Source organism: Glycine max, chromosome 19 (assembly GCF_000004515.6).
Source record: "Glycine max cultivar Williams 82 chromosome 19, Glycine_max_v4.0, whole genome shotgun sequence".
Lineage (NCBI taxonomy): Eukaryota > Viridiplantae > Streptophyta > Magnoliopsida > Fabales > Fabaceae > Glycine > Glycine max.
In genome coordinates, this window is record NC_038255.2 from 36,051,412 (window position 1) to 36,073,386 (window position 21,975).

The following is a 21,975-nucleotide window of genomic DNA, read 5'->3' on the forward strand; positions in this document are numbered from 1 at the left end:
AACTCCATATTTATTTTTTGTCAATAGGGAGAGAAATTTCGCGACTTTTGAACTCTACCATCATTAATGTCTCTTTTCCTTTCCTTAACAGTTTTATTCATATTTTTTATTTATTTTTATATATATCAATCTAAGAAGAGGCACCCTTGGAATATATCATGAAGCCACCAAGTTATAAAACATAAAGAAAATCACGCGGGATCCCATTCTGATGGTAACTCAGTCCCCTCGTATATAAATGGCTTAATTATAAAAATGGTCCTCCTTTTTATGTTAATTCATTAAATCGGTCATCCTGTAAAGTTAGAACTCTATACATTAATAATGTTAGGACTGAAAAAATTTATTAATTTAAAGAGTTATTAATTTATCGATAAATTAATAATTATTAATTTAAAGAGTTTTTAAGTAATTATACTGTAAAAATCAAATAAAAAGACAAATTAGTTTATGCCTCTTAGAATTACGTTGCGGCGAATCTTAGGACCCAACGTAAATTAGTATCTAGTGTGTTCATATGCATTGGAAATCAATAATGACTTTTGAAGTACAGTATATGTAAATAAGATGAACAAATGTGATCAATGTATTCTCAAGCAAGTTTGGCATATATAAATTACATGAATGTGTTAGAGTGTTCAAAACATATCTCACTAGATGGCTTCTCATCTAAAAGGTGTTGCAAAATCAACTATGTCAGATCAAATACCTAAGGAGTTTTGTGAGTACAAGAGAGATAATCCTGCAAGCACACAAAAAGACTTGCAGAGATGGCTTGAGGGAAAATTTGAGTTGAAAGATAGTCAAGGAACAATATCAAACACACTTAAGCGGTCAGATGACTATCTCTCCGCTGAAATAGAAAAGGGAAGAGCAGAGATCAAAAGACATAAACCAGCAAAATATCCTGACATGGAGAAGGTTGTTTATCAGTGGTTTCTCCAGCATCAAGAACGTGTGAATATCACAGGAGAATTAATTATGCAGAAGGCAAGAGATACAATGAAACTCATGTACCCTCATGATGATTCTGATTTTAACTTCTCTATAGGATGGCTTGAGAAATTCAAGCACCGACATGGCATAAAGTCATTTCGTCATTTTGGCAAGAGTGGGTATGTTGATGTACAAGACATGAAACAGAAATTGGTATCGATTCGGGAGAAAATTGATCAGTTCCCTATGAAAGATGTTTTCAATATGGATGAAACTGGGTTGTTTTATAGGCTACAAGTTGATCATTCACTGGCAACAAAACAACTTGAAGGAAGAAAATAAGATAAAGAAAGGCTGATGGTAGTTATTTGTTGCAATGGAGATGGCTCTGAAAAAATCCCTCTATGGATTATTGGGAAATATGCAAAGCCTCGTTGCTTCATGAATGTCAACATGAATAGCTTGGATTGTCAGTATCGAGCTAACAAAAAAGCATGGATGACTAGTGTGCTTTTTGATGAATATGTTCGTTCATTTGACCAAATGATGCATGGTAGAAGAGTTCTACTTGTGGTGGATAATTGTCCAACACATCCAAGAAATATTGAAGGGCTAAGAAACGTTGAGTTGTTCTTCTTGCCACCCAACATGACATCAAAGATTCAACCTTGCGATACTGGGATAATAAGAACTTTCAAGATGCATTACCGTAGAAGGTTTTACTGCAAAATATTGGAAGGTTATGAGGTGGGACAATCTGATCCAGTGAAGATAAATGTCCTTGATGCTATCAATTTGGCAATCCCAGCTTGAACGATAGATGTTCGAAAAGAAACAATAGCAAATTGCTTTCGACACTATAAAATTCGTTCAGTTAGTTACGTTGCAAGAAATTTGGATGAATCCACTTTTGATGAAGAAACTCTAGATCTCAAGACTATGGTCAATCAATGTGGCTATCGTAATAAGATGGATATCGACAATCTAATGAACTACCCAGGTGAAAATGAAGCATGTTCGGAGGTTCAGAGTTTAGAAGATATTGTGAGTACTATCATTGAGAACAATGTAGAGGATGACGACGAAGATGATACAGTATCTTTGGAGCCTGTTACGCGAAAGAAAGCACTTATGGCGTCGAACACTCTTCACAACTTTATGATACAATACAAAAATACAACACCTGAGCTATTGGATGCAATAAGAAAAGTTAGATATGAACTCCAAATAGACTTGAACTTTAAAGGAAAACAGACAACTATTGAATCATATTTCAATAGAGTGTAATATATTTTTTTTTCAGTTTCTATGAATTATTAATTTATGATTTTCTTGGGACCGAAAATTATAAAGGGATCTCACGAAAAATTATTATTTTATTATTTTATCGAGTTTTTCAATTTTTTACATTGGCCCAAGTCGGGATTGGACAAAATTATTATTTTAGAGAGTTTATTAATTTATCGAGTATTAATTTAAAGAGTTTATACTGTAATTTAATTTACCAATTTAGTATTTTATTTTTATTTTTCATTTGACTATTTGTGTTTTCAATCCCGAAATTAGATGTTGATTGTTATTAGATAGCATTGTCTGTCACATGTCATAATCCCTATGAGAGTTGATTGTTGATGGTGACAGTCAATGTTACCCATTAATGATCAACGTCCAATTTTAGGATTGAGAACTTAAATAGTCATATTAAAAAAAAAATAGGAATTAGATTGATAAATTAAATTAAAGAGGACCAATTTAGTGAGTTAGGATAAATAGGAAGAATATTTTTACAATTAAACCTATATAAATCTCAAACTAAATATGTGAATTCCCATCCCAAAAGATGCTCACCACAATCACTATATATCCATAGTATCTCTATCTTTAATTATAAGATATTTTTAATTAATTTATGTTTCTTAAAAAATAATTAATTTAATTAATTGCATTAAATATATCAATTATTTATATTATTATTTTTAAATTATTTTTTCTTATCCTTCTATTTATTTAATTATTTTTTATTAATGTTTAAAGAAAAAAATAATTAAGTAAGAATATATAGAAAAAAAATTAATAATCTAAAAATTAAAAGATCTTATAAACAAAAACAAATAGATTTCTAAAAATGATATCATTATAAGGGAAGGAGTATAAAAATGTTTGCCACAGTACCAACTTTATTTGTGGCTTTCCTCCAAACAGAGAATTGAATTTGTTACCCACACGAACCACGCAGCCTGGAATTCCATACCACTGCTAGCCAGGTTGCTTTCCACGTCTATCTTGCTTTATTGTTAAGCTTCTCCACCTCATGTTACAAAAAATGTAGTTGTAGCCCCTGAATGCTGAGGTTGAACCATCACGACACCTTCCCATTTATAGCATTTGGCCCATATTGCCCGAGCAAAATTGCATTCAAAGAATAGGTGTTGAACTGTTTCCTCCTCCAGCGAACACAAAGGGCACAAATATTGATCACCAGGCAGAACCACATTCCTCTTTTTGAGATTTGATCTCGTCTGGATTCTGTTCAAGATCAACTTCCAACCAAACGTTGCTATATTAGATGGTGCCGCCAGTTTCCGCAACCCATTGAACAGACCTGAATCATCCCCTCATATTCAGTTACTCCTCTGTGATGTAGAATTTTGTAGGTATCGCTAACAGTATATTGACCTTGCCCATTTGACTTCCAACACCAAGAATCTTTTTCATTCTCCTTTATGTTCAAAGTATTTATTTCCTTCTTGAAATTCCCCCCAATAGTATCTCCCATTCAAACAAATTGTGTGTAAGTTTTTATAAAATAAAAGAAAAAGAAATAAAAAAAGGGAGGAAGTTGGACGGAAGAGAGAGAACAATATTGTGCACAAGTTTTTATAAAAAAAGTTTAATTATCTATTTAGTATCTATAGGTACTAAACTTATTCTTTTTAGTCCTTATAGTTAATAAGTTGATCTTTTAGTTCCTAAAATTTATATTTTAATTTTCAAAATATTTTTACCGTTAAAATTCTTTAACTAATAGAGTTAAAAAAATTTAACTGCAGGAACCTTTCGAGAATTAAAATATAAATGTCAGGGATTAAAAAATTCACTTATTAAACTTTAGGAACTAAAAAATCCACTTATTAATTATAAGGACTAAAAATAATAAGTTTGAAAATTATAAAAACTAAATAGATAATTAAACCTTATAAAAAAATAAAAAAAGTGAGAGAGAAAAGAGAGAGTTTACTTTTAAAAAAAAAAGAAAAAAAGAGGAAGAGAGTGGACATAAGTTTTGTTTTTGGAGGAGATGACATTCCTAAAAATAAGACTTTTAAAGACTGTTATTTGATATTTCCACAATGATTTTGAATCGTTTTTGAACTTGTCGTCGTGAAAAGTCAACCTTTTTTTTTACATTGGATTTCATAGAAATCGTCTTAAAATGTTTTTTATTTTAAAAAAATGTAAAAAAAGAATTTGAAGATGATTTTTCAAAAAACTATCTTAAAAAGTAAACTTTATAACAATCATTTCATTTGTTGTTTACTGTATAATTAAAAATGAAAACATAAAATAAAAGTAAAATTGAGGCAGATGGAAGAAAGGAGATCGGGTAAAATTGAGCACAAGATTTAACCCCCAACTACATTAGTATTTGTGTTATATCACCTGGCGTGGCCTGCAACTCATGTGGCACAACTAGCAAGCGCTTGAACTTTACATTACACCTAGATTATTTAGTAAAAATGTAAAGTTTCATTAAAAACAGTTCTTGAATAATGAATAATACAATTATTAGAAATAAATTAGACTTAATTTAATCCAAAAGTTAACTCAAGGAGAAGGATGACCCAAGCCTGTTTTAATTTTAACCATATACCATTCTTATATCATTGTATGACCTAGATTTATGTTTCTTACATTCTTAAAATGAGAACTATTCTTACTATATATGTCCCTTATAAACTATATATAGGTTGTTTGCATCACCTATGCATGAATCATGATTAATTTACTTTTGTTTAATTCTAGTAGGTACTGACCTATGCGTTGGTTATGCCTCATTTGCTTGTCTATTTCAATTATAGATATGACTGTTTTTTATGTGATTGCCTTGTAATGTGCACTAATTATTAACATTGAATTAAGTGCTTTCTTGTTCATTCTTAATTTCCAGCATCTTTTGAAGGTTCACCACTGCACATTATACATTGTAGTTTCTCTATAGTCACTGTTCAATATGAGTTTTCTTAAAAGCTCGACACTTTCACCGTTTCAAAAGTAATAATAATTATTTTTTATTAATTGGGTTTTAATTATTAATACCCTTACCCTTTATCTTAACATTTTATATCTATTTATAGATAAATTATTATTTCATTATACGTATGTTTATATTTTGTTTCGTTTTTTTTATAAGAATGTCTCCTTTAAATTAAAATAAATAATTAGACATTTAATATTTTAGAGGGAGGACATGACATATAATTGGATGGCTAGCTATGGGCCTCACTAACATATAATTTATCTATAAATATGTTGAGATGAGAAATAATAAATAAGTATTTTATCCGTAGGAAATGCGTTGAAATTAATATTTGGGATCTTGACAATTTCACTAAGATCTGAAATTCCAAATCTATGAGTCTTTACTTCAAAGTCTCCTACATTTATTTCTTATAGTTTGATAATATATTTGAGTAAGTTGAAAATGAATAATATTTATATGTTATAGTTTTATAATTATCATTTAAATTTGTTCCTAGATTAATAATGAGATCATAAGTAATGTGATATCGTAATAGAAATAATATTTTTAAATATTTTAATTTAAAATTAATATATTTTTTATAAATTAGTTCAGGTTGGTTCATTATAAAATCAGACAAAATATTAAAAAAATTTGCAAAAAATAACATCATTTGATCTAAAATCGATGTAAAAAGTGACATTTTGGCAAAACCTATGTTGTAAGGACACTTTCTATATCGATTTTGGCCAAAACCGATGTCGTAAGCACATTCAAAACTAATGTTGTAAAGACACCTTTTTAAATAGGTTTTTTCAGAATCGATGTACAAAGTGCTTCAGAATACACAATTCAACATCGATTTTTTTAGGATCGATGTTGTTTTTGCAATTTTTGCTTTTTTTATATTTCTCAATATACGACATTGATTTTCGTAAAAATTAATGTCGTGTAGTATATGTTAACATTGTTTTTTTTTAAACCGATGTTAATATTGATAATGTTAACATCAGTAGTTTCAACATCAGTTTTTAACCGATGTTGAAAGTAAAAAACAATCAATGTTAAAAGTCTATTTTCTAGTAATGTATGTACATATAACCCATGCATGATGCATGTATTATCAAAACTAAGAATACCATTCCATATTCTTCAATCTTTGAGACTAACACGGGTCGCTTTACATCAGATTAAGAACTTGTATTATACATGGAAATTAAAATTACTTTCTTCTTTATTAAGTTTTACAATCTACTAGGTAGATGATAACAAGAAGTTCGGTAGATGTGCATGGGAAATGGAGAGGGGGGCAAGTTTTAGTCATATACCTCATGTTCTTTTGATGCAGCTGGAAGAGCTTGCGCCTATAAATCCATTGAAGCCCTAATTTTCCTTGCCTTTTCTAGTTTTGGCAACATTGCAGCAGATCCACTTTTCCACTTTTCAAAGAATGTGCTACGCAGCCACAAAAAATAACTTCTATTTGATGTAAAATACAACATTTAAAGAATCAAAGATGCCATTGCAAACTAGATAGGGGAAAATCAAATTATTTTGGAAACAAATGAAGTCATATATGTGTTTGGAGTTTGTCTAGTCACCCATTATACGTAGCAATCAAAAAATATATCATAATGAGGGGGGGACTGGAGGAAAAAAGAATTAGTTAAGAAACATATCGGTAATTTTGATCTTAATTAGTGTGTCCTGGTCAATCAGATAACGATTTCCATATGATAACAAATTTACATATAACAAAAATCACATTAACTTTAAAAACTCAAAGTCTAATATGATGCCAAACTCTAATTGCGGTTAGTTTGAGCATAACTTAATAGTTAAATATAAGTATATGATATGTATAAATTAAAATCAGTATTTGACATTTTTACTAGAGGGTGATTCCTAGTGCAAGGGTGACCTGGAGGTCACAAGCTCAAATCCTGAAATTAGGCTCTCTACTTATAGGGCTAAGGCTACATACATCTAGGTGGGAGCCTCGTGAACTTTTTTTAACCAACTGAAATATTAGTGGATAAAGTTTTCTCAATTTTTTTTGTAACTTAGCTTTTATCACTACTTCTGATAATTCAACTATTGAAATCTAATATTTAACAATATATTAAAGGATACAAGCCGGTTTACTTATGAGAAATATTCGTAGCAATATCACTTTATCCCAAAGAAGGGTTTATACTTTAAATAATAAAAATGAGTAAAATACACTTCACTCCCTTGAGAGATGCTTAAATTAAAATGTCTTCCTGTTTATTTTAAAATTGCATTATCCTCTCTAGAGATCAATGTGCTATATTTAAATCTATTTTAAATTTTAGATATAAACAAGTTTGCTAGTGGTAGTAGCAAGGTTGTCAAATTGGGATTCATATGGTGAATCAGCAACAACAAGTATATTTTTAAAAGCATAAATTGTAAGATTCATGATCAATAATTAAAAAGGCCAAAAATATCTATATAAGTATTTTAAAGTCAAATAGATCACTATATAGCTAATAAAGTGAAATATAAACTTCAAAATAATGGAAAAAAATAAAAAAACTAATCACTCAAATTCAGCTCTATAGCCCCTAAAAGTGTTTTTTTAAAATATAAATTAATTACTATTTAAAAATTTAAATAATACTTAAATGGCTTAATTAAGTTTTTCATACTTGGAAAATTGGTCGTTTTCAGATTACTATCTAACATTCATTTTCTTCAACTAAGTACTTGAAAAATTTTGATGTTTCAATTTAGTATTTGTCGTTAGTCTCATTCCGTTAAGTGATGACGTGACAGACAAAGGGTCACGTCATCAAGCCTTATCACCACCATGTCCTTGCCACATCATCATCTTCTTTCCCTTCTCCTCTTCTCCCCTTCTTTCCCTTATTCTCCAACAGAAACCACCACCACCATGCTGCCATCATCGCCGATCACCACCACCGTGTTGTCCAACCCCTTCTCCTTCTTCCCCTTATCCAACAGAAAACAACCCATCCCACGCCACTAGCAGAAAACAACTCACCTCACCAACAAAAAGGAAAGGGACCCACAAACTCAAAAGGATCAAGTCCACCACCCCAAGCATCATTGAAACCTTCAAAAGCTTCTCCTATAGAAGCTTGCTCATGCCCAAACTCAACTCCATTGTAGTTCCTTTCAAAACCCTCCACATTTATTTGCGTGGATTGAGTAACCTTAAGAGGGGGCAATGTGGTCACATTAAGCCCCTCCAAAGCTGAGGTTAAATCAGTACTAGAAGGATCCTTTGTTTTCTTGAACCCCTCAACAAGCTCTTGTTGTTTGTTAATTTCATCACTCATTGCAAAAGGATCCTTTTCCACCTGAGATTCATCTTGCTTCTATTGCGGCTTCTCCCGAGGCTATGGTGCGGCGGGGGTGAGGTTGGTGACGACCTCGTCCCAGGCCTTGAGCGTCTTCGATGACAATTTGAAGGTCGTGGTGGTGAAGGCACCGATGCTAGCCTGGTAAAATGAGATTTGAAAATAATAACTGCAAGTTCCAAATGACTCTTGGTAAAAGTAGAACATTCCTCTTTCAGGCTTTAGCACTAAAGCTTTCCCAAAAAGCTTACTTATAGCTGGAATTTGGTAGTGATCAAGTGTACTTCTAAAAACTCTAAGAAGAAAGAGTACATAGTTTTGATTCTTGAAACCTGAAAAATCACACTAGAAAAGGTAAGTCACAGCCCCACTTGCATGTTGTTTGCATTTACAAGGCAATTTAAATAACTCTTGACAATAACTATTTATCCTAAATGTCTGTCAACTTATAGTGAGATGCATGCGCTTTAATAGTTGGTACATGAAAGTAGGTTGAAAATGAACTATTCTAGTTTTGAACATGCACCTCAAGATGAATTATTCCTTGTTTGACTATAATAATCTCAAGGGTCCTGAGAATTACTCCCGTTCTTTGTTGATTCAAGCCTCTACTTGTTGCACCACAATATTGAAAATAATAAGTTAATAACAGAAACTGAAAAATATATCTACATTACATTTTTTAAAATTTATTCCTTGATTAGCTAATACAAGGTGGAAACTTCTTGAAAAACATTTATGGTCACAATGAAGGAGCATGGGCTAACATAATGCTTAAATCAGATAGCAAGAACATTAATGGTTTTGAGTTATACTTTAAAAACAATGCTTCAATTTTATGCAAAGAAAAAAAGGGGATGAATGAATTGGATTAGAACTCCTAAGCACATGCCTGCCATAGTTTAGTCGTAACACCTTTATATAGTTAACCCCTTTAACCATTGCCTTTGCTAGTCTTTCTACATGCCCATGCACTGTGTAGTACCTATCAAAGTAATGATAAAAATTTCACTTTGTACATTAAGCTTGTAGAAACTTTCTGAGTAATTCAATTGAGATTAAAATGAAAATGGGAAATTAAGGAGCCACATTATTGGGAATAATACAAAAGAAAGGAGAAGTGCTTATCACAAAAGTATAATTGCAATATTATTAGGAGCATTAAGGTTGTCATTTACCATTAGATATCCTATAAAACACAAGATGGTTGAACTATTGAAGTTAGTGTTGTAGTCTTTTGTAACTTTATAATTAATTTGTAAATCTATTTGCATAAAAAAATTCATATATCTCACTCATCAAATTCTTGAATTGTTCTTTAAAATGAACATCACGCAAAGAATGAATGATTAGTGAAAACAATAAAGGTTGAAAAGTGCGTACACAATATAAACTTTGAAAACCATTAATAATTGATACTCCAAGATCTCTCTGCTTCTCTTCACTTTCTCACCTGGTAGGAAAAGAAAAAAAAACAACACAATTAAACATGGCCATTGGAGATGTTGGATCACCAAACCAGCAAACGCCTAGTCATCGCCGTCTTCCATCACTACAGTGTGCGCTAGTCCGACAACAGCTTTCGAAGTGTGTGTTGGCCATTGGAAAGCGTGACACCTCAAGCTTGGAGTTCGAAGCTATCACCCTACTCCTCGCCCACATAAAGCTCCTCCTTCATCATCGTGTCATCGTCTGTCCTGGACATCAATCTCCACTCTTAAGCCATTTGTCACTTCTCCAAAATCCTCGAGGGCCACTGTGGTGCCCCTCAAGGCTTCCTCACGGAGTGTTACATGCACAGAGCCTCCGCTCACCGCTCCGCCAGCCGAATCGTCGACTACAATGAGGGTTTTTACCTTCCTCAAAGACAATGACTCAATTAAGAAGGGGCATACGAGTGAGGTATAGAGATTCGAGAGAGAAACAAAAAGAGGGTTTGACGGTGTTCTTACCTTCGCAGATAGTGAGAGAGCTTCGAGTGGAAACATTGGTGATGTAGGAGACAACTTTGACGGTGACAATGGATAGAAGGAGAGCGTGAGAGATGACTGTAACAACAACGATGAAAGGAGAGTGATTAGGGTGCAAGAGAGAAGTAATGAGAGGACGCAAGAGAGAGGGAGTGATCTAAGAGTGCAATCATTCAAAAACTCATCTCTTTCAAAGACGATTGTTGAAAACTGATGTTAAAACTCTTGCTTTCAACATTGATTTTTGAAGAAACTAATGTTAAAATGCGGTTTCAACGATGGTTTTGTGATAACCGTCATTAACAAGTTGCAATTAATTACAAAAATGTCATCACATTTTTTACATTGGTTTTCATACAACCGTCATTAAACCAATGTTGTTGAAGGTCATTTTTGTAGTAGTGTGAGGAAATGACATGTGATAAAGAAAGAAGGAAAAAGAAAAGGTAAAAATTAAAACAACTTAAAAGACCAAAATATCCACACAAAAATGACAATTTTAGACAATAAGAAAATGTTGGTTTATGTAATTTTCATAGCCTAATTTTTTTATATAGATAGTAGAAGATAGATAATAGATAAGATTTTATTATATAAACAATAGACTAGTTTAAAGCACACGGTGAGTCAAAACTTATACATCGTCGGTACAAATGATTGGTTCAATGCAAAATAAAACAGTACTCCAAAGTTAAGTCCAATAGACATTAATAAACAAATTCTGCATTTCAATCTCTCTTTTTCTCTTTAAAAGTTTTTCCATGTCCTCCTTCCAAATTTGTGAACCACTCATGCAAAGGCAAAAATTATGTTCACTAAGACATTTAAGTTCAATTTTTTTTTATTAGTTGAAAATCTTGTTTGACTATTCGGTAAGAAAAATTAATAGCTTTTAGCGTTTTTTTAAATACCACTTGAAGTAGCATTTTTAAAACGTTAGCTTCTAATTTTTTATATTTTTTTCATTTTTATCTTTTATATATTTATCTAATTTTCTATTTATCCTTTTTAAATAAATCATGATTTTATTATTTTTGTTATTTTACACTTTTCAATTACTCCAACGATTAATTTTATCAAATACTTATAATTTAATAAATTGATTTTTCAACTTTCAACTCACTTTCCATTAATTTTATCAGACATAAAGTATGCCGCACACATATGCACCAAACAGCTCGTCACCCACCTTCACCAGAAAGAAAGTATGACACGTTATTGCATTATTGCTTTGCTCCAATCTTACTCTGTTATTGGCCAACCTATTTGTGCTTCCTTTAACTACTAGCGATAACAACTTCCCAACCTTGCTTTCATCCATCACGTGATCCTAACCCACTACCTACAAACAATGCTTCCTTCATGTAACAACCATAGCATATTTGTCACACAAAACTTGTTAGGAACAAATTACAACAACGACCATCCCATGTATAGAACATGACCTTCTCTTATATTGTTAAATCGCCTGTAAGATGATTCATACACCAGTACAAACAAGGCACAAAGAACCCACCATGACTTTTAGCCACTGTTCCTTGTTTTGGAACACTTCACTCACTAGTCTTTAATACTAGTGGGAGGGTAAGTTAAAAAGGGCTATTGGGAATGACATCTTCTCAAGTGTTTGTACAATAAAGGAAACATCACCATGAGATTAGAATAGAGTTTATTCTTTATTTATTCATTTATTTATTTATTGAGGGTGTATTTGTCTAGTCATCTCAACCTCCATTCTTCACATTCCAAAAATTTAGTGTGATTGAACAAAATTTTGGATTCTCATTCATTTGAAGTGTCTAACAATTGCACACTCTCATTGGTATGACACGTCATCCCAACGGTGTTGCTTTTGCTAAATCTTATAACAGCTTCCCTGATCTTTAACACTTGCAAGTCATTGAAACTATTTATTGATGATTTAATTTCGTTTACCCAAGTGTTGTAGCATTTTCTTCTCTTTTGCAATTGATTTTTTTTTGTCTCTCTTTAGTTGGGGATGTCTTATATAATGTAGACATGTATGTAAACTATACCTTGTGAATAATGAGTAATCTATTTCTAGTATTTTATTTATACAAAATAAATTTCTTTTGAAATGGAGTTACCATTGGATCAAGTTCTACACACTCGTTTGACAGATTACACCAAAACATGTGTGACTTAGACAACGGATTTAAAGACCAAACTAGGCCTATGACTACAATTAATTAGGTTCAATTTAGAGAATAAATATGCTTTATTATTAATTGTTATATGTGTTTTTTTTTATAATTACTATTTCTTATTATGCATCAACCAGTCCATTGTTATATGTATCTTCTCTTCTTCTTCTTTTTTCAGGTGTTGTGACCATATGAGCCACACGCTTGTTGATTTCCAAATTCATGGTCTTACTCACCAATTTTATGATTTAAAATCTACTATTACTGCTTTGGTTTCAACTTTCAATTATTAGGCATTTCTCTTAAAGAAAATCCTTTGTTTTTATTAGTTGGAATTTCAACTTTCTATTTTTGTCTGTTAAGTATATGGATCTTGGAGTGACCTATGCAAGCTTAACTGTATGTTTGAGCAAGTTCAAGGTTTTTATATATGCTTAGATAACTGTTTGTTTGCGCATATGTAGAAGTTGTCTATACCTTGTGAACACTCTCCTATTGAGCTATTATATTTCCATGTGTGCCAATGATCAGAATTAAATATTTACCTTGGTTAATATTTTGTTTAGAGCATTTTATGTTATCGTGGATCGGTAGCTTCTGGTGGTAAGAACTAGAGAAGGCATCTAATATTTTAATAATCTTTTATCTTTTATGGAGATGTAGGGAAAAACTATAATCTTTATTATATATTATTTGGGTTGTTTGTGGATACATTTTTTACTAATTCCTTACTTACTAGTTATTGCATTCTGAGCTTATACTTTTAGTAGAAATGCAAACTTAGCTATGATGGATCATCATCCTAAACTCAGTTTTTTTCTTATTAGATGACATGTATTTCACTATTTTGTAGAGAAAATAAGGAATCTTTAAATTGTAGAATGTATGCTATCTGTCACTTAGTGTAGTCTTGATTCTTCAATTAAGAACTAAAAGTGCTTTATATTCTTTATTGTTTCATTATTCTTTTTTTGTTATGAAAAGTCAAGGAGCAACAAACTGGTTTGCATGCAAGTGATGCAAGACATTCATTACGCTTTGTTCTGTTTTTATTGCCGGAACATCATAGCATTGTTTGATGTCCTATTAGCCTTGAGATCTTTATGACCCAAAAGAGAAAAGATCCAACATTTTTGGGGCTTAAGGTTCTATTCTATTAGCCTCTCGTATAAAAATGATATTTGTAACTTATATCTTAGATGAATAGGATTTTACAATTGAAGATTAATTTTATGGAAAGTGTTGGCTTGTCATGGTTTTTTCTTACCCTCTCAAGTTTTTCCCCAAGTTGAATGATGCCATGGAATCCATATAGTGAGATAAGGCCTTCTCGTTGTCGTCTCAAATTTGCAGGCATTAATAGTCCTCATTGCATTGGTTAAAGAGTGTAGAGTTACTTATGCTTCCTGTTTGAAAAGCTGAGAAAAATATTTATCTGGTGGTGTTTAATGCCTTGAATTGAATGTAAACGCTTGAATTTTATGCTACTTGTTATTTGCGTTTGAATTAAGATTTTGTGCCTCATTTTTGTGAGTCGATAGCAACACATTGCCACTTATATTAGTTTTTGATAATTCTATATAGAGGTTTTGTCTTTTGACTATGAGAATATAGCCTCTTGGGATTTATGTTTATTTTCTAATCAACAACCAACAATGTTGTTTCATTAAACAACAAATTCATTTGATTATATGTCAATTTATTTTATTGTCCTATTATCCTATTCTTTACTTCAATTTGTGGTGATATGCTACTGAATAACTGTTCAATTCTCTGTATCAGTATTTGTGTTCCAAGTCCATGATATTATGTTCCTAATTTATGTTTTGTTCATATTATTACATTTTATGTGGATTTTCTTACACGTTATTGTCCTCTGAAGATGTGTGGCTCAGTGGTATTAGTCTTTGTCTTTATTTTCACCCGCATTACTCATTTGATTGCATTTTTTGGTTAATGCAATGAGAAGCAACGTTGATAAGATGAATTTTGAGGAACTGTATTCTAAAATTATTTGAACATATGATCCTTTAATCGATTGGTTTTGGGTATGGTCTTAAAATTTATGTGGGCAAGAAAAAGGTCATTAAAAGGAGTTCTTATCTTTGTTACTTGATTACACTGAGTGAGCAAAGGTTGATGGATAGTAAGCAATAAAGGATCAATGTGTTTGGTTTCTATTATCCCAATACATGTCTTCCATCATTATTTAATAACCTTTTTAAAAGGACTTGTTTTAAGTCTTGTTCTAGTATACTATAGTAGTGGAACACTCATACTAACATAACTATTTAGGATCATCTTCCCCCTTCTCCCCATGCCTTTCTCTCCATATCTCTAGTATATATATCTTACACTACCAACTATTTATTCTAGTGACATTTGTACTCTTTTGTCTCTCTCTCTACACCATACAATTATGTGTATAGAGACACATGTTTCTTTATTCCATTGGATATGAAAAAACACCAATTACCTTACATCATACATCATTTTTCAAATTCCCAATCAGCCTATTTGATGAGGATCACAAGTGCCCATCAAAGACACACAAGACCCTCCCTTCCTTTCCTTCCTTCTACTTGTTTTCCTCATGCATAGAATCACTCAATTGGTGAGTATCTTTGCCTTTCTAAAAGGAAACTGAAAACTGAAGAAACTAGCTAAGTTTCTCACCGCACAAGGGCAAAAAAACTTAACTTTCTTTCTCCTCTCTCACCAATTTTTCCTCTCATAAAAGATGTCACCCAATGACACACCACCTCCAAAGCCTGCCACAACAAAATACCAAAAGACTCAAAGTTATAGTGACTCACCTAACACCAAACCCTGCTACTACAACAACTACAGCCTCACACAGCCAATCATTTTTGCATGACATGTAAGAGATATTGGACAAAAGGTAGGGCTTTGCACAATGTCCCTATTGGCGGTGGATGCAGAAAGAATAAAAAGGTGAAGTCATCAAGGCTCTCATGTGATTCCAAAGACTCTGGCTCCTCTTTTTCAGAACTTGGTGGCCTCAAATTCCTTCATTCTCTTTCTCTTTCCATGAACTTTCACCTTGGAGGGTTACCCTTCCCTAGGCTTCACCATCATCATCCTCCAACCACTTACAACCATTTCTTCTCTTTTGGAGACACTTCTAATGCTTCTTCATGTTTCAACCTTGACCCTTCTCCTGGAACTACCCTATCACATTCTTTTGTTGTTGTCAATAATAACCCTTTTCTTACAATGGTGCAATCCAAGGTATGATTTCTCTGAACGTTCATAGTGGCCTTGCCTCTTCCATTGAGTCTTTGAGTTCTATAAACCAGGACTTGCACTGGAAGCTACATCAGCAATGATTGGCAATGTTTTTTGGTGGAGACAACATCCAAAAATGTCATATTGGTGTTAACCACAATGAGAACCAGGCAAAGAAACCACAACCCATTATGTTATAAAACTATCAGATTTCAAAATAAACATTACATTTGTTTAGCTTGAACAACTCATTGACGTGTTTACTTGATATAATTTAAAAAGTGTTTGTTGATTTTCATGTCAAGCTTAAATCCATTTTTTTTAATTTTGGTTTTATTTTTCATTTTATTGAATAGAAAGGTTATATGAATTGTGTGATTGTCATCTGAGTATGATGCTTGTGTCATCAGGTGGAACATTTGCCCCCAAATCATTTCAATTGGTTTGGTATAAGGGCCAGAGATATGTTTATGCACACGATTCTAAGCAAGATCCACCCAAACTAGTGTCTGGTCAGTACTCAACTTTGCTTTGCTTTGCTTTAATGGTTGGTAGGTGTAACTGAGAAATAATATTGATGTTTTTAAGTGAAGATACTAATATTAGTTTAGAACATGAAGGAAAAGTTAATTGTTCATGTTTTTAGGGAGAGTTTGTTTGACTTGATAGTCGTGTTTGTAGCTCTGGATTGTTTGATTGTGATTGGGTTATTGATTCCATTTTGTGTCTACATTCTAAAGTATATGAGACTGAATGTTGGCAAGATATTAATTATCTTAAATGATAAACATTCTCCTCTTAAATTTGAAATTGTCAAAGTCAAACCAAGTGATGTCGCAAGTTACTCTTATAGCTCACAGTTAGTAGATGTTTATTATACTTCAACTACATATAATATGTAGGCGATGGTTATACTATGCTTAATAATTATGTGCATACTGTAAGTGGAGACAAACTCCTTTAAATTTGATCTTTATGCATAAGTTCATGGAAGATGAAACTGTGGTGTATCTTGATATAACATTGTGTTGTCATGAAGAAGGAATGAGCTAGTTAGTATAGCAACAAATGTAGTGTCATACAGTCACTGCTTCTATGCATAGCTCAAAAGTTTGTTGTTTAGAACTAGCAATAACACACAGGATGTAGGGAAACCTTACCATGAATAGAGGCGGGGAGAAGCAGTTGCTGAACACTTACTTGCTAAGAGCATGTTAAAAAATAAGGTAAATGCATTACATGTGATCTGAACACATTTAATTTTCTTTTTTTTGTGATGTATGCTTTTAAATTATATGGAGAACTTTGTTTGATATTGATGAAATTATGATAATAAGAAAATGCAAAATGGTTCTTAAGCACACGGTATCCACTATTCTGTTTTTTAAACAAATTCAATTGAGGTAATAATATGTTGCACTGCAATAATATATCATTTTTTCCTAGGTGGTTGAGAAACCAGATGTTGTTGATTTAGACCATGTTACAGGGGACCTGAAATTCTGTGATGTTTCCTTTGGGTACATCGATGACGTGCCACTTGTTTTAAATGCATTAAATCTTCACATTAGAATTGGAGAGATAGTTGTTATTATGGGTCCTTCTGGTGGAGGGAAAACAACACTTGTAAAATTGTTGCTTTGGCTTTATGATCCTATATATGGTGAGTCATTTAAAATAAATCTCAGTATGGGGATTGTGATTTGTCAAATGCATTTAATATACCAAGTGGTTTTATTTTATATTTTGTCTATCTTCTTATGCCTGCAGGTTGTATACTGATTCATAACCATAACATCCAAAACATTTGATTGGCAAGTTTTAGATGACATGTTAATGTTGTTTCTCAAGATATAGTAAGTGTCTAAGTGATTCATACCTTTGTATTGTTGTAGAGTTTGTACTTCAGTTCATGATGCTCATTAAAATTTAAAATGTGGTTGATTTGACAGCTTCAATGATTTGTACTATTGTTTACAAGCATTTGAGGCTACTTTTCACTTTCAAAACTGGTTTAAAACAGTTTAAGGTAAACTAGTAATATAAATTCAAGTTATATTGTAACTAGTTTTAACTAAATTTTTTACTAAAGTTTATCTGAAACCAGTTCTTGTTAAGAAGCTTAGCATGCTTATAGACCATTGGTTTACGATTATGTGTTACCCAATAACTACCCCAAGCCCTTACAACTAACTGAAGAAGAGATAGAGAGAATAAAAGGGATTAGAGACGACTAGGAAATGTTGGATTAGATAGAAAACTAACTTTAAAATAATTTTAAGAACTAGTTTTAACTCAAAATTAGTTTCTACAAGAACAAGTTTTAAGAAATGTAGGTAGTTTCAAAACACCGTGTTTGAAAATCGATCTATTGCACTTAGATTTCTGGTTTTTCTATGTTACCAAACATCCCTTTATATTTTCTTTTTCCTTCCCTTATATCAATTGTTTGATTTTTCTGTTATATGTTAACTCAAAAACTTTGGTCATTCTTAATTGCTAGCATGAATAGTTTACATCTACGGGTATAAATGAGTAAGTTCAATATTGTTTCATCTTTAAACTAGTAAATCTATATTGGTTTTCAGGAATATGGTGTAACTACTTATTTGTGTATATTGTCAACATGTATCTCACAATATGTGTGTGTGCACTATTATAAACACTTTTAAGGATTGCATTGTGGTTGCATGTTCTACATTTTGAGACCTATAGTAATTATACAACATTTTTTACAAAAAAAAAAAAAAAAACGTCTTAGAATCCTGACATTTTTAACATTTTTTTAATAAAAAAAAATAATCTAAGACGGTTGCTAATAAAAATCGATGTAGAACCAACATTCTAAGACAGTTTAAAAACCGTTGTGAAAAGGTTTAGTTTTCACGATGGTAACTTCAAAGATGGTTGCAGAATCGTGGTAACATGCGCTAAAGAACCAACGTTAAAAAGTTTTTATGTAATAGTGTATATTTATTCCTCTCTATTCAATATCGCATTAACAAGGCTTTTCATTTTTTCTTCTCCCAATGTGATATGTTCATTACTTCATTTCCTTTCATGCTCATTAATTGTAGTTCTTTTTTTTTTTTACTATATTCTCTATTTTAAAAATATTTAGAATCTTTTTCATTTGATTTATTTTTGTGTGCATAAATCTTCTTCTCCCATTGTGGTATGTTCATTTCCTTCCATGCTCATTATTTATAGTTCTTTTTCTTTACTATGTTCTCTATTTTAATAACATTTGAAATTTTTTTCATTTGATTTTCATTTTGTATACACAATCTTTACCCTCTAAAACAAAGGGATTTTCTTTGTCTCTTTATGTTAACTTTTCATTGTTATATGCATTTTGTTTTGAGGTTATTTGATTTGTTGTTTTGACCATTTCAATAATGGATATATTTGCTATTTTGGTATTGAGAGCAAGCGGTTGGTTTAAAATTTTCTTTTCTCCCTCATGTTTGTTATCTTTGTATTGTCCCATGTTGTGTGAATATTTATTCACATAATGATTTATAGGTATAGTATCAACTTCTGCGTGAAGCATTTAAATCAAAGATGTTATGAGAGTATGAAGTTCAACAAATCATCTTTTGCCAAGGAATAAAAAAAAGTTGAAGCACAAAAATATAACTTTATGTCTCCAACTTATATTTCTTGATATGCTATTTCTATAATATTTTATTTGATTTATTATTATTATTATTATTATTATTATTATTATTATTATTATTATTATTATTATTATTATTTCATTCTATATTGTTTACTTATGAGCAACATTCCTTGATAGACTGCGGATACAAATAAATTGTCTAGCTGCTTGATTTGTTGAGAATTTGTTTCACGTTTTATTTTTATAACATTTCAATATTCGTCAAAAATTTGATATACTTTTGCACTGAAATGTTCCGGTAGATACACTTGAAATAAAATATTAGTTCATCCCTTTCCTACTCTCACTTTCTTTTATATGTTTTTTATTCTTCATTTATTTTGTTATCCTCTTCTTTTTCTTCTTCTATTACATATGTTATTTTCTTTCTTCATCTACTTTTTTTTTATCTTACCAACTTTTTTATTCCTCTTTTCAATATCACTTAGAATTTAGGTATATATAGTAAAAATATGCATATTTCAATACTTTAGTGATTTTTTAGAAATTTTAAAAATTAAATTATATTAACTATTATGCATACAAATAAATTTGTTTCACTTAAAAAAACAAATAAATTTGTTGTAACCACTAATATAATTAAAACCATTAAATTGTGAGGTAATGCACCTTTTTAATTTCCTACACTATTTTAATATTCTATTCGAGATTGCACCGTTTTTTCTTAAATGAATATCAATGCACAATTTTTTAACTTAGGGATGTATTGGATTAGGATTTTAAAAGAATATTTTAACATAAAAAGTCTTGTTGATTTTAAAAATTATGTAGGAATATTATGACTTATCAAATTTATTTATAAGATTTTTACGATAGTTTAGATTTTAATGGATTTATATCATAAGAATTTAAGAGATTTGAGAGGACTTTATAGATTTATAAGATTTAGAAGGATTCTGTGAATTTTTAAACATATTCAAAATTACAAGAGTTAGTGAAAAAAATAATAAGAAATGATGATGTTTGGTTAAAATAAATAAATTCAATATAATTTTTTTAATCTTTTAATAGTTATATTGATTTTAGTTTTATGTCATCCTATTCTAATCTTTCTTGTAATAGCATCTGGATTTGAATAATAGATTTAAAATTATATGTTAATTTTTTGATTTTTTTAATTACTATAATTATTTCATGATAATCTAATGACATGTTTAAATGAGGTACAATAATAAGCATATACTAGAATGCATTAGTGAGGGTAAAAAATTGGCAGAAGAGTTACTGAATTATATGGATGATGAAATTAAGAGTAATAGTTACTAAGATATAGTGTCGAGCAAATGATCAACATGATCAGTATAAGAAAAATATAGTTAGTCTTAACACATAAGACAAACATTCATTTAATTTAGAAAACAAAGAAAAAAGTGCAGAGAGGATGAGTATATTTCATATTTTTATTCCAAAAGAATAAGGGAAATATATATGGACACACATCTTCAAGAATATTAAAAAGAGAAGAGAATATGTATGATGAGATAAAAGAAAGTCTCATAAAAAATAGAAAAAGGAAAAAGTTTAACAAAATCTTAAGGATTTGTGAGATTTTTTTTTTTATAGATGTTTTATACTAAAAAGTCTGATAAAATTCATTGAAATCCTTCTTAAAAATAATCCATCAAAATTTGTATATTTTTTAATACGAAAAGACTTTTTATAAGTTATAAAAAATCATAATTGAATATCACCAAATTTTATTGTTTTCCTTAAAAAATTCTTAAAAGTCTTAATTAAATATTAGAAGACTTTTTATAAAAAAAAATAAATCTTTTAAAATTCTTTGAAATCCTAATCCAATATCTCCCTTAAATTGAGTAAAGAAAAAGTTAATTAATGCTTCTTCACTATAACCTCATAAATAATAGTTATGGTATGTATTATTTCCTTTTTAACAAAAATCTTTTATGCTAGGTTTGATCTTCAAAATAAAAGAGATGAAGGCTCCCATAATTCCTCCATCTATCCCCTACATTAGTACACAGTTTTAACCTTAACAAGATCTTTGAAATAGGTAAATATTTTTTGATAACTTTTATTTTAAATAATTTCTTGATTTGTGTTATCTTTTTATCTCTCTTCCTATCTTGTTCTTCTTTCAGTTGTGTTTGTAGAAATATTACATTACTTACAAGTCAATTGAGATTATTTTTTAATAAAAACCTTTTAGCTAGGTTTGGTCTTCAAAATAAAAGACATGAAAGACTCTACTAATCCTTCAATTTCTCCCCTGCATTAGTACATGATTTCAACCTTAGCGGAATCTTGGGTACAAGTAAATGATTTTTTTAATAAAATTAATTTTAAATATTTTTTATTTGTGTTATCTTCTCATCTTTCTTCGCATCCTCTTCTCTTAATTGTGCTTGTATAAGTGCTGCATTAC

General features: G+C 30.8%; 1 pseudogene; it reads left to right on the forward strand.

Annotated features, from left to right (window-relative positions):
• Positions 1-657: 657 nt before the first annotated feature.
• On the forward strand, positions 658-2,319 carry LOC100803615 (ARS-binding protein 1-like; annotated as a pseudogene).
• Positions 2,320-21,975: the final 19,656 nt, after the last annotated feature.